This window comes from Terrapene carolina, unplaced genomic scaffold (assembly GCF_002925995.2).
Source record: "Terrapene carolina triunguis isolate 2854851 unplaced genomic scaffold, T_m_triunguis-2.0 Scaffold34639, whole genome shotgun sequence".
Lineage (NCBI taxonomy): Eukaryota > Metazoa > Chordata > Testudines > Emydidae > Terrapene > Terrapene triunguis.
Genome location: NW_020698990.1, coordinates 67,918 through 82,844, shown reverse-complemented (window position 1 = coordinate 82,844; position 14,927 = coordinate 67,918). Strand labels below are relative to the sequence as shown.

At 42.6% G+C, this 14,927-nt stretch overlaps 1 pseudogene; it reads right to left on the bottom strand.

Moving 5' to 3' along the window:
- Positions 1-6,826: 6,826 nt before the first annotated feature.
- LOC113405244 lies at positions 6,827-7,805 on the bottom strand (annotated as a pseudogene).
- Positions 7,806-14,927: the final 7,122 nt, after the last annotated feature.

The following is a 14,927-nucleotide window of genomic DNA, read 5'->3' as shown; positions in this document are numbered from 1 at the left end:
AAGTCCAGCGGAGGGCAACAAAAATGATTAGGGGGCTGGAACACATGACTTATGAGGAGAGGCTGAGGGAACTGGGATTGTTTAGTCTGCAGAAGAGAAGAATGAGGGGGGATTTGATAGCTGCTTTCAACTACCTGAAAGGGGGTTCCAAAGAGGATGGATCTAGACTGTTCTCAGTGGTAGCAGATGACAGAACAAGGAGTAATGGTCTGAAGTTGCAGTGGGGGAGGTTTAGGTTGGATATTAGCAAAAACTTTTTCACTAGGAGGGTGGTGAAGCACTGGAATGGATTACCTAGGGAGGTGGTGGAATCTTCTTCCTTAGAGGTTTTTAAGGTCAGGTTTGACAAAGTCCTGGCTGGGATGATTTGTTTGGGGATTGATCCTGCTTTGAGCAGGGGGTTGGACTAGATAACCTCCTGTGGTCCCTTCCAACTCTGATATTCTATGATTCTATTTTACTTAGCAGTCATGCCTGGAACCTACAGTCTTATCTCCTGTAAAAGTCTGGCTTCAGTAGGTTAGCATAAGTGAAGCATGGGCTTATGATCCTTGACATAGCTAAAATGGCTTGACAGTTACCTTATAGTTTGGGAACTGGGAATAGCTTGCTTAAAAGGGGAGTTGATACATAGCAACACCAGGCCACTGCAGGAATACTGAACTGATTCTAGCCTGGATATTTCAGGATCAAATGATTGGCAGATGTTTAACCACAAACTTACTTTAGCAATGGTTGACATATATGGGAATGAGCTAAAAGGCATTAGTGTGTTAGCCAATAGGATAAAGGCACCCCAATATTGTTAGGGTGAGGAAGAATAGATATGGACATGGGAGGCTAGGTGTTTGAATGAATATTCATGACAGTTCTCCAGGGCCTATAATAAGCCAGGCCACCACACAGGAGCCAGTGAGCTTTCATCATTCGACACTGACATCATCTATCACCGAATTTTGAGCATTTGGGTCTGTATCATCGGACTCATTTGCCATGCTGGGGACAGGGCTGGTCCTGTGTCTCTTACCACCAGATCCCCAATGAAGCGTCTGAGTATATGCGGATATTCAGGGTCTGATGCAGGGGGAGGGATAGCTCAGTGGTTTGAGCATTGGCCTGCTAAACCCAGGGTTGTAAATTCAATCCTTGAGGGGGCCAGTTAAGGATCTGGGGCAAAAATCTGTCTGTGGGTTGGTCCTGCTTTGAGCAGGGGGTTGGACTAGATGACCTCCTGAGATCCCTGGTATTCTATGAAATATTATATTACTGCTATTTGTTTATGTGGTTTGGAGCTTTCTGGTCTTTACTGATTGTGCTAATAAAAGTGACTAAGGCATTACTTTGCTCTCAGTGTGAGTGTCTCTGCTGTAAACATGTTACTGAACTCTTCAGTTTAAATTCAGTTGTATCTGATTCTGGGACTAGAACCCTGCTATCCCCAGCTTATTCCACTGGTAATAATTGGTAACCAAGAAAAATGAGTAATCATTAAAGAATCACACTATAGCAGCCCTGAGCTAGGGAGCTGGAGCTGCTGAGATGGGCCACGCCCATGGTGAGCCAGAACTGTTCCAAACAATCAGGGTGGTACATGTATAGAGGTGAAGGTTAAAATCTTTCACCCGAGGAGGTATCATCCATAATGAAAGAAATAGGCCCTTTTCCCAGGAGCACGGGCAAAGAGGAAGGGATAAGATGTCTTACGAAAACTGTGGAGCAGGTTAAATTTGTGATCTAACTAGTGAGGACTGGGAGAGATTTTTGCAGAAGGGAGTTGGCTCTGGTGTTTAGCTCCATATTCCTCAGGGCTATAGTGGTCAGAGACAATGGCAGCTCATGAGTTAAGGGGAAATTCGAGTTTTATTTGGGTTCGACACAGTAATCTCCATTGCTGGTTTTGTTAAACAAAAATCTAGAGACAGTGTTAGGATATAGATATCCAGGCCTGTCTGCAAAGGCCCATACTTAAAGAATTTAGGTGTATTCTTATCACTAAGCTAGTTATAGAGGTATAAAAGAAAGAATCAGAATCACTGTCTGTCTGTGTAAGGGCCTTCTCTTACTGTGACAGTCTGAGGCCTGGTTCTTAGGCTAAGGTCTTTGGCTAAGCAGCAGAGGCCAGCCATAAACTGGGAAGTGTATGGTCATATCCTCACATTCCAAACTAGTCACACTGAAATAAGGTGCTATTGGGCTGTTAGGAATACAATCCTGTCCTGATATTCCTATCACCTCCAGAGAAAGGGAAGAGCCTAGAAGATGTAAAAGGAAACTTAGTTTGATAGCATCCTGTCTGGCAAGAACTCATTTACCAATAGCTGGGATGTGAAATCCTCATTTGTCAAGGCTGTATCCCCACTTTGAACTTTAGGGTACAAGTGTGAGGGCCTGCATGAGGACTTCTAAGCTTAACTACCAGCTTAGTTCTGGTCCGCTGCCACCATTCCCTTCCCTGGGAAGCTTTGAGAAACCTTTCACCAATTCCCTGGTGAATACAGATCCAAATCCCTTGGATCTTAAAACAAGGAGAAATTGACCCTTCCCCCCTCCTTCCTTTCACCAACTCCTGGTGAATACAGATCCAAACCCCCTTGGATCTAAAAACAAGGAAAAATCAATCAGGTTCTTAAAAAGAAGGCTTTTAATTAAAGAAAAAGGTAAAAATCATCTCTGTAAAATCAGTATGGAAAATAACTTTACAGGGTAATCAAACTTAAAGAGCTCAGAGGACCCCCCTCTAGCCCAGGTTCAAAGTATAGCAAACAAAGATAAACACTCTAGTAAAAGGTACATTTACAAGTTGAGAAAACAAAGTAAAACTAAGACGCCTTGCCTGGCTTTTTACTTACAAGTTTGAAATATGAGAGACTTGTTTAGAAAGATGGGGAGAACCTGGATTGATGTCTGGTCCCTCTCAGTCCCAAGAGTGAACAACCCCTTAAACAAAGAGCACAAACAAAAGCCTTCCCCCCCCCCCAAGATTTGAAAGTATCTTGTCCCCTTATTGGTCCTTTGGGTCAGGTGTCAGCCAGGTTACCCGAGCTTCTTAACCCTTTACAGGTAAAAGGATTTTGGAATCTCTGGCCAGGAGGGATTTTATAGTACTGTACACAGGAGAGCTGTTACCCTTCCCTTTATAGTTATGACATCATTTCTGTATTGTTCTATCACTGTAGTCTCCACTTCCCTATTGTTTGTCTGTATAATCTCTGTCTGGTTCTGTGTTGTTTTCTGTCTGCTGTATAATTAATTTTGTTGGGTGTAAACCAATTAAGGTGGTGGGATATAATAGGTTAAATAATCACGTTGTATTGTATGGTAATATGTTAGGATTGGTTAGTTAAATTTCAGTAAAATGATTGGGTTAAGGTATAGCTAATGTGACAGACCCAGACCAGTGGGGTACAGGAGTCTGGTAGACGGCAAATATACTGGTCACTGGATGAGTAGTTTTCTGTTCCCTGAGTGACCAGAGCAGGGGCTCCAATAGAGTAATCAGGAACCTGCTAGAACCAGTTAAGGCAGGCAGGCTAATTAGGACACCTGGAGCCAATTAAGAAGAAGCAGCTAGAATCAATTAAGGCAGGCTAATCAGGGCACCTGGGCTTTAAAAAGGAACTCACTTCAGTTTGTGGTGCGAGTGTGAGGAGCTGGGAGCAAGAGGTGCAAGGAGCTGAGAGTGAGAGGGTGTGCTACTGGAGGACTGAGGAGCACAAGCATTATCAGACACCAGGAGGAAGGTCCTGTGGTGAGACTAAGGAAGGTGTTTGGAGGAGGCCATGGGGAAGTAGCCCAGGGAGTTGTAGCTGTCATACAGCTGTTATAGGAGGAACTATAGACAGCTGCAGTCCACAGGGCCCTGGGCTGGAACCCGGAGTAGAGGGCGGGCTCGGGTTCCCCCCAAACCTCCCAATTGACCTGGACTGTGGGTTCTTCCAGAGGGGAAGGTCTCTGGGCTGTTCCCCAACCCACATGGTGAATCTCTTAGGCAAGAAAATCTGCCAATAAGCGCAGGAGCGACCAAGATAGAGGAGGAACTTTGTCACACTAAGCAGAACTCAAGTTTTACTATATAGTCTGCAGTCAATCAGGAAGCAAGGGGGGGGGGATGGGAACAGGGAATGGGGTTGGGGGAATTGGAATCATGTTTTGCTAAGGGGCGGAATGGGAACAGGGACACAAGCAAGGCTCTGTGGTGTCAGAGCTGGGAAGGGGGACACTGAGGAAGGAAACTGGAATCATGCTTGCTGGAAGTTCACCCCAATAAACATGAAAGTGTTTGCACCTTCAGACTTTGGGTATTGTTGCTCTCTGTTCATGCGAGAAGGACCACGGAAGTGAGAGGGTGAAGGAATAAGCCCCCTAACAGACAAACCTTCAGAATATAAGGAGCAATCTAGATACACTGGGAAATGGTAGGGAAAAGCCGTGGATACTCATGATATCAATGAACTTGGTAATTGTGCAACCCATATTAGTGGTGGTGTTAATTACTTTGATTTGAAAGGCTATACACTTACTTAGGCAGTTGGGAAACAGAAGGGATGTGTATGAAATACAGGCCTCTATAAAGCCTTAGGAAGTATTCTATGGCTTCACTGGTGAATGCTGAGAGTGAAGCCATATTTAGGCTGATAAGAAGCCTGCTGTGATTTTTAAGAGTCTGTTCTGATAACCTTCAACAGTGTGGGCATATGTAGGACAACTGAACACATGTAAGAAGTTGCAGAGTAATCATATTTGTGAGAAAAAAGATAAAGCCAATTATAAAGCTAAGAAAGACCGGTTTGAGCAAATACAAAAGCTGTACAGATGACAGTGAACAACTGATGTGGAAATCGGAGACTAATCCAGACGTATAAGAAAAGAAAACCTTGTCTCGTGGAGTCACTTCAGAAAACGAAAGTGTAGTATGCATATTAGCAGGAGAGGAAGAGTGAGGGTGTCACCATGGCCCCATTTCAGAGTGACTTGAGCTTTTGACTTGGCCATTTGCAAAATTCATTCTTAATAATTAGACACAACTTTTCTTAACAATTTGGCATCATTGTTTGGAACAGCCAGCATGGATTTGTAAAGAACAAATCATGTCAAACCAATCTGATAGCTTTCTTTGATAGGATAACGAGCCTTGTGGATAAGGGTGAAGCTGTGGATGTGGTAATACCTAGACTTTAGTAAGGCATTTGATACGGTCTCGCATGATATTCTTATCGATAAACTAGGCAAATACAATTTAGATGGGGCTACTATAAGGTGGGTGCATAACTGACTGGATAACCGTACTCAGAGAGTTGTTATTAATGGTTCCCAATCCTGCTGGAAAGGCATAACGAGTGGGGTATCGCAGGGGTCTGTTTTGGGACCGGCTCTGTTCAATATCTTCATCAACGACTTAGATATTGGCATAGAAAGTATGCTTATTAAGTTTGCGGATGATACCAAACTGGGAGGGATTGCAACTGCTTTGGAGGACAGGGTCATAATTCAAAGTGATCTGGACAAATTGGAGAAATGGTCTGAGTTAAACAGGATGAAGTTTAACAAAGACAAATGCAAAGTGCTCCACTTAGGAAGAAAAAATCAGTTTCACACATACAGAATGGGAAAAGACTGTCTAGGAAGGAGTACGGCAGAAAGGGATCTAGGGGTTATAGTGGACCACAAGCTAAATATGAGTCAACAGTGTGATGCTGTTGCAAAAAAAGCAAACATGATTCTGGGATGTATTAACAGGTGTGTTGTGAGCAAGACACGAGAAGTCATTCTTCCGCTCTACTCTGCTCTGGTTAGGCCTCAGCTGGAGTATTGTGTCCAGTTCTGGGCACCGCATTTCAAAAAAGATGTGGAGAAATTGGAAAGGGTCCAGAGAAGAGCAACAAGAATGATTAAAGGTCTTGAGAACATGACCTATGAAGGAAGGCTGAAAGAATTGGGTTTGTTTAGTTTGGAAAAGAGAAGACTGAGAGGGGACATGATAGCAGTTTTCATGTATTTAAAAGGGTGTCATAAGGAGGAGGGAGAAAACTTGTTCACCTTAGCCTCTAAGGATAGAACAAGAAGCAATGGGTTTAAACTGCAGCAAGGGAGGTCTAGGTTGGACATTAGGAAAAAGTTCCTAACTGTCAGGGTGGTTAAACACTGGAATAAATTGCCTAGGGAGGTTGTGGAATCTCCGTCTCTGGAGATATTTAAGAGTAGGTTAGATAAATGTCTATCAGGGATGGTCTAGACAGTATTTGGTCCTGCCATGCGGGCAGGGGACTGGACTCGATGACCTCTCAAGGTCCCTTCCAGTCCTAGAATCTATGAATCATATGAATCTATGAATCATTAAAACCTAATGGCTACAAATGTAGCCTACACATGTATTAAGTTTTAAGATTATGTAAAGTGTCAAGAGTATGTTTTATTCCAGTTTTAAGATTATTAGGGACAAAGAAAGGAGAGATGACCAATGCTAAATTAATTAAAGAGTACATTTTTAATTCTTTTATTCTCATGAGCTGTTCAAGATGTTTACTTGAAAAGTCATCCACAGTCAGAGAATAACTAATCAAAGTTCAGGGAGGATACACCTTATGCTTCAGACAATAGCGTGGGAGTGGGGGTGTAGTGCATGACTCAAGATTTGGCTTCTTCTCCTAATATTTCTCCAAATTCTGTCAGATGGCCAGAGGTAGGCAACACCCGTACTCCACCATGGCATTAAGGAAGTCCTGATCCAGAGAGTCATAAGTTCAAAAGGATCATAGAGTGGAATATGGGCTATGCATATGATTTGAGTTTCCAAAATGATATCCCCATGACTGGCCCATTTTTTATATTAGCTAGAAATATCTGATTTCTTGCAAAAGACAAAAAAATCCAAGGCTTTTTTCCTCAAGGCTTCCTTCACCTTCTTGTTTCTCAGGCTGTATATGAGGGGGTTGACCAACGGGGTCAGGACTCCATAGAAAACAGAAAACATTTTGTTCAGGTCCCTCAGTGCATCAGAGTTTGATAGCAGATACACAATGACTAGAGTCCCATAGAAAATTGTCACCACAATGAGGTGAGAGGAGCAGGTGGAAAAGGCCTTCTGTCTCCCGGTGGTGGAAGGGATTCTCAGGATGGTGGTGATGATGGAAACATAAGATACCAATGTCAATAGAAATGGAGGCAGTGTAAGTATGGAGCAGAGTACGAAAGCATAAATTTCCAGCATGAAGGTGTCACTGCAGGCCAGTTTTATTATTGGGCTTAAATCACAGAAGAAATGGTCAACTTCACTGGGGCTACAGAATGTTAATTGTGATATTAGTAACATCATTGGCAAAGGAGCCAGAAATCCACTTACCCAAGAGCAAGCTGTCAACTGGAGGCAGAATCTGCCATTCATAAGGGCTGCATAATGTGATGGCTTGCATATGGCTAAATACCAATCGTAAGACATCACAGATAAGAGAAGGCATTCTGTAGATACCAGAGAACCAAAGATATAGAATTGTGCGATGCAACCACTAAATGAGATGGTTCTGTCTCCAGTCCGGAGACTGGCTAGCACTTTGGGCAGGATGGTGGAGGTGTAGCAGGTCTCCAGGCAGGACAAGTTCCCCAGGAAGAAGTACATGGGGGGTGTGAAGGTGCTGATCAGCCACAACTACCGCTATGATGAGGATGTTCCCGGCCACGGTCACAATGTAGATCACCAGAAAGAGCAGGAAGAGAAGGGTTTGCAGTTGAGGGAGATTCCCAAATCCTAGGAGGATGAATTCTGTTATGGTTGTTTGATTCCCCTGGCATTTGTTTGCTGCGGGTTTCATCTTGGGGAAATAAAACAAATTTTGCAATTTATAATCTAACTTCCATTTCAAAACAGTCTACATTTTAATTTTGGCTTCCCCTTGCTGGTCGCCATCCCAATGGTTGAGTCAAGACTCCGGATAATGGAGGTATTCTGGGTAAAATTTTCAAAAGTGCCTAAGTTCAATCACATTGGAAATGTTCCTATTGTCTGGTATCTGTATGGTTGAACATATCTCGCCTAAGCCTCCTGAACATTCTTGTATATTACTTTAGCGAAAATGTCTGAGATTATGAGTGGAGACTTAGGGAATTAAATGCCACTCTTTTTGATTCCAGAGACTTGGGTTATATACACATACAGAGAACATGAAAAGGTGGGAGTTGCCCTACCAACTCTCATCTTAATTGCTCATCTTAATTAATTAGCCTCTTAGAGTTGGTAAGGCAACTCCCACCTTTTCATGTTCTCTGTATGTGTATATATATCTCCTTACTATATGTTCCATTCTATGCATCCGATGAAGTGGGCTGTAGCCCACGAAAGCTTATGCTCAAATAAATTTGTTAGTCTCTAAGGTGCCACAAGTAGTCCTGGTTTTTTTGGGTTTTAATGATATCTCATCCAGTCCTTCACCTTGGGCTTGTCACTTTCTCTCTTTGTGCCCCTGTTCCCTACTCTATGAAATCATTGGTGAGGATGCCACTTACATTTTCTTAATTTGATTTGTAATTTATGAGCTCTCTATATCTGCTCATGTGTAAAATGGAGATAATGATACGTAAGATACTTCACAAAATTCTTTAATATCTGTGATAATGTGTGCTATATAACAACTAAGTGTTATCATTCTGTTATGAAACCATGCCTGACTTTAATGCATACTAGGAAAAGAAATTAAACACTCCTCATGGCCACTTTTTATGTGTGCACCATCATTTTTGTGGATATGGAATCAATAACACAATTGTAGGTTTAATATTATCAACCTATTTCTCAACTCTGTTCTAAAGAGAATCTCATAGTACTTCCATTTCTCTGCAAGGATATGCCCCATTCTTTCTGACAGCAATACAACACTTAGAATTTATGGGTAACATTTTCAAAAATACCTAAAGGCCAGATTTTGAAAAGTATTCATGCACAAAAATCAGCACAAATCTCCCAGCACAACACAACCCACATACAAATCAACACAACCACCAGAACACGCAATAAGCCCAAAAGTCACTCAGAATCTTTGATTGTTGAGTTTGTGCAAAGTGATGGAAACAGTTACAAGAATGTACCTGAGCTCTTTCAGTTTAGATTGTGAACAAGTTCAATTATTACTGGGATTCATGTTCTGTTATCATTCAATGTTTAAGTTCTCAGCCATTTTGGGCTTTTTGACACATGACTTTACAAATTACACCTGTGCAACAGCACGGGGGTTCAGCTACTAGTGAACAGGTAATCAGATTGCCACTGGGGATAGAAGATGGCAACAACTTGGTTGACTGAGCAGCTAAAGGGCAGGTAACATTTCAAAGAGGGACCTCAGACAAATTTGAAAAGATTAGTTCTACATTTTAAATAACATTTTATTAATTCCTTGTGGATGGAAAATGAGATATTGTTCTTCTTCCCCATTCCTGCCATGTCCCTCCTTTCTCTTCCCTCCCCCCGACCAGTTCTTTACCTTTCTGTTCTTCTGATTTTTTATCTGTTTTTCAGAAAAAATTCAATAACAAGAAAGAAAGAAAGAGGTACACTGAAGATTGAATTACAGTAACTGAGTGAACATTTGAAATTAAATGAAGATTTACGGCTTTTAAAGAGTCTCACTTACCCCAGCATAGATCAGAAATAACTGCACTGAAGTCAATCGAGCTGCACTTTTATAAAACTGGGGTAAGTGAGAAGAGAATGACACCAGAATAGAGATGTCTTCTTCTTCCTCTTCAATTTTTTAATATCCTTATACAGATTCCTGCCTCATGCACCTGCATAAACAAAAGTGTCTCTTTAACATCACAATTCCCCATGTCTAGCATTGCAATCACCTTTATATGCTTGGGTGACCATATGAGAATTCTCCCCAAAGGGACTCTGCTGTCACGTTGCCAGGTAACCTGAGCCACCATTAGAAACAATGGGGAAAGTGGCCAGCCTTTCAGAACTATCAAGGTTTTCTGCTACATTCACTGCAGGGATGGAATGTAGAAAGAAGGGCTTCAATCCACAGGGGCTGCAAAAGCTGAGGGGGAGTCGCTTGGTCGTCAGTCTAAGCACAATATGATCAGGGATCCCAAGCCATTTCTTTGCATTGATTGTGCTGAATAATAAATGGAGATATACACATCTCATAGAACTGGAAGGGACCTTGAAAGGTCATCAAGTTTAGTCCCCTGCCTTCACTAGCAGGACCAGTTTTTTTTTGCCTTAGATCCCTAAGTGGCCTTCTCAAGGAATGAACTCACAACCCTGGGTTTAACAGGTCAATGCTCAAACCACTGAGCTAACCCTCCTCCTTGAGAATAGAGTTATGCTGCTGTAATGTCATGCTCACATGCTGATGCAGCATCAGGATGGAGACATTGTCAAAGAGCAGCCAGCCTGGTGCACTGTGGTTCTAGGTGATCCTCCATCATCCTCATTTCACACTGGGGAGCAGATCCATTCCTGCTTTATCTCTGATATCTCTGTTGGTGTTTGACCATCATCACCTTGTACCACTTACTTCTCTTCTTCAACATTTCAGGATCTCCCTCTGTCTTTGCACAGGCAGAAAGGAAGGGAGATGTTTCCTTTCTCTCTTCCTCCTCCAGAATGCTGAGTATCTTCATTCCCTCTTCATATCCCAGCCCTTCTTGGGAGGTAATCCTCTCACCACAATGCATGGATAATTCAAATCGTGTTGTACACTGAGGCAGGAAGAAAGAAGAAGGCCCCTAGGTGTAGTAGTTTAGTTTCCTCACCACACTCTGTCCTTTGTCATGTACCACAGTCATCAATAGTCATAGTCATCTTAGTAGGCAGCCATTGCTCCTCCTCAGTTCTGCGATAGCCTGGAAGGAGTGTCTCTGACACATGCTCTCCATGACACCATCTATGTATAAGGGGGCTGTTAGTCCTGTCCTGAAACTCAGTGTTTCTGTTTGGTTGGGTCTTTCCCAATACCAGCAGAAAGGGGAAGGGCCGAAGAAGAGACAGCTTTCTCGGGCTGACAGGCATATATTCTGTGAACGATTGGCTTACACAGGTTAGCATAAGTGCAGCATCGGTCTATAACCCTCAGCATAGAGAAATTGGCCCAACGGTTAAGCTAGATTTCAGGGAACTGGGGATATCTTTCTTAAGAGGGGAGTTGGTACATAACGATACCAGGGAACCACTGCAATACTGAACTGATGCTAGGCTTAGATATTTTAGTATAAAATAGTTGGCAGATGATTAGCCACAAACTTGTTTTAGCAGTAGTTGACATATATGGTAATGAGCTAAAAGGTGTTAGTGTGTTAGCCAATAGGCTAAAGGGACCCCAATATTGTTAGGGTGAGGAAGTTAGATATGGACATGGGAAGCTGGGCCTTTGAATGAATATTCATAGCAGCGAGCAAGCTTTCATCATTAGAACCTTTGTTGTCATCATCTATCACTGAACTTTGGGCATTGGGGCCAGACCATTGGACTCATTTGGCATCCTGGGCACAGGGCTGGTCCTTTGTCTCTTACCAACAGCTCCCCAAGGAAGGGTGGAGTATATAAGTACATGAGCATATGCCAGGAATGATACTAAGGATATCCCTAATGGTACATTGGTTTATGTGGTTTGGAGCTTCCTTGTCTTTACTGACTGTGCTAATAAAAGTGGCTAAGGTTAATCCACAGTATCATCACAATGCATTCAGGGCCTGGGCAGGAGGCCTGGAATGTGTCAGAAATAGACTGTTAATTCTAGAATGTATTCCAGAGACTATTGTTTATGGTGTTCCCCAGGCCCATCATGTGAGGTTCCTTGATCCTTTAATACTCTCAATTTCCCTCAACTTTGTTACAGTTTCTTTTTCAGAAACTGTATGTGGTTCAAATTGAATGCAGTAATCAGTGGGTCAGGAAAGTGGCCAGTAAGGAGAGAGCACCCCAGAGTGGGGACACCCTAGCTCCTCTCCTGAGTGACCCACAATGAGACTGGTGGTTCAGCCATGCAGGGATCCTGAGCCCAGCTTTATCAGGGTTAGGAGGACTCCACTCTATGGAAGAGAGGAAGGGGTGTTCTCGATGTCAAGCAGTAAAGGGAGTCAGGGCAGGGACTCAGATACTTTCACCATCCGATTCCACCAGGGTCACATAGAAGCCAGGAAAATTCCCCACGATAGAAGGACCCAAATCCTTATAAAAGTCAAATCCAAGCGTTCAAGGACTAACTGACTTATTACCTAGGGAAATGTCTACTACAGTTAATGGGGCTACTCAGATGAGTCAGAATCAGGCCAAAAGATTCACACACCATTGAATTTTGATCCCATGTCATAGCCCATTGTCCCTCAAACCTAATGTGAGTGCATAATTATCATAGATTTGACATCATACAGCTTACCCCATGGATAAGTGCAAGTGGAAATGCCACGCATTCTACAACCATGCTGGCTCCCATCTCTCCACCTTGGTGGATCAGAAAGGCCTCAAGAAGTGTAAATACACACAATTTATGTACTCAGGATCTTGTCTCCCTCTAGTGCCTTGACCCAGCAACTATAGCATCCTGCCACTCACTCACATGCAAAGATGTTATTCCTTGAGAACATGTGGTAGAGGCCTAAATTTTGTGACAGGTGATTCTGGAGTCAATATCTTTTGGAGATAGATAGATAGATGACACCAAGCAGGAAGGGGTTGCAGGCACTTTGGAGGTCAGGTTTAGAATTCCAAAGAAGCTGGAAAAATTTGAGTATTGGAGAATTCCATCAAGAAGATGAAATTCACTAAAAACAAGTGTGACATGCTTCACATGGGAAAGGAAAATCAAATGAACAAGTGCAAAGTGGGGAATAACTGGCTAGGTGGTAGTAGTGCTGAAAAGTATCTGGGGGTTAGAGTGGATTACAAATGGAATAAGAGTCAGCAATACAATGTGTCTGAAAAAAGGCTGTTATCATTCTGATGCGTATTGATGGGAGTGACGTGTGTAAGACATGGGAGATAATGGTCCAGCTCTACCTGGCACTGGTGAGGGCTCAGTTAGACAACTGTGCCCATCTCTGGGCACCACACTTTGGGATTGTTGTGGATAAACATGGCAGGTGGTGGGTGGGAAGTGTTGGGAGCAAACCTGTATCTCGACATGATAAAAGCCTGCTGTGATTTTTAAAGAGTCTGCTCTGATAATGTTTAGCAGCATAAGTAGAACTGCAAACTTGGAAGAAACACTGGACATCCTTCATAAGATGAAACCCACTGGAAGTGGTGGCTAATCTGCTTGAAAACAGGTTTTTTTGGCAACAGAAAGGTCGCTAAGAAAAGGACTAATGCTGCAGTTTTTCAGGCTTTGATAGTGAAACAACGCCTTGAAACTGGCATGCAAAAGAATATAAAACTGAAGTCAAAGAAATTCAAGTGAGTGAGATACCAGAGCTGAGAGATAAGGTCACCAAGAGCACCGTGTGTTACAAGTTTGGAATCTTTGACTGAGAAATCCTCAGGAATATGAATATTTTAAGGAGCAGAACAGCGTTCTTTAAGAACAACTAGGAGCAACAGACTTGGAGGACACAGAGCGAACATGATCTTTTAACCACATTGTGAAACTTTTGAAAGAAAAAGCCTTAATATGGATAGTTTTGTGTTCCCTGTGCCCTTATAATTCACTTTATCATTCCTTGAACAATCTGGACTCTAAAGCTCCTATTGCACCTGTCCTTATGCAGCTTATAATCACATCACAGCCCAAAACAATCAAGGTGGTACATGTAGAGAAGTGAAGGTTAAAATCTTTAATCAGAGGCGGTATAAGCAATAGTGAAAGAAATAGGCCCTTGTCCCAGGAGGAGGGGGCAAAGAGGAAGTGATATGGTGTCTTATGAAAACTGTGGAGAAGGTTGAATTTTGTGATCTAACTAGATGGGACTGGGAGAGAATTTTGCAGAACGGAGTTCCACAGGGCTACAGAAATCAGGGACAGTGGCAGCTCATGAGTTCAGAGGATATACGAGTTTTATTTGAGATTGACACAGCAAGCTCCATTGTCGGTGTTGTTAAGCAAAAACCTAAGGATAAACCTTCAGAATATAAGGAGCAGTCTGGAAACATTGGGGAACAGCTGTGGATATTCACCATGTCAATCAGCTCTGTAATTGTGCAAGGCAGATTAGTGGTGACGTTAATTGCTTTCATTGGAAAGGCTACACACTTGTTTAGGCAGTTGGGAAACTAAGGGATGTATATGAAATAGTCTTCTATGAAGCCCAAGGATGTATTCTACGGCTTCACTGTGGTCAATGTTGGGAATGAAGCCATATTTAGGCCTGATAAAATGTCTGCTGTGATTTTTATGAATTTGTTCTGATAACCTTCAAGAGTGTGGGCATAAGTAGGACAACTGCACACATGTAAGAAGTTGCAGAGTACTCATATTTGTGGAAAAAAAAGATAAAGCCAACTATAAAGCTACAAAAGACCTGTTGGAGATAATACAAAAGCTGTACAGCTGAATGTGCACAACTGAGGTGGAAATCAGAGACTAATATACACATATAAAAAGATAACAAAAAGGTATAAAAAATGTCTGTGTAACAAAGGGAGGTTGAATCTGTATTGCCCAATGCTGGAGATGATTGTGAGGTGTTGTCCTAATGAGCTTCCCCCTTGAAAGGAACTGATTACTTACTAAATTGTTTTGCCTTAAGAAAGATTTGTTGGGCCCAACCGCTGAGTAGGTGAATCTCAGTCCAGCAGGACAGAGCAGGGTATGGTCGAGGGTTAGTTTCCACTCCCAGTGACCTGGTCTGTAGGAATGTGTTGCTCCCTAATCACAAGTCCAGGAAAACGGCAAACTGTTTTCTTGGCAATGAAGCAGGAGTGACCTTGGTTCAGTGTCTGTGTTTGGAAAACATATTGGCTAGCCTGATAGCACCTTTGCAGCTGGGTGTTCACGCGCTTA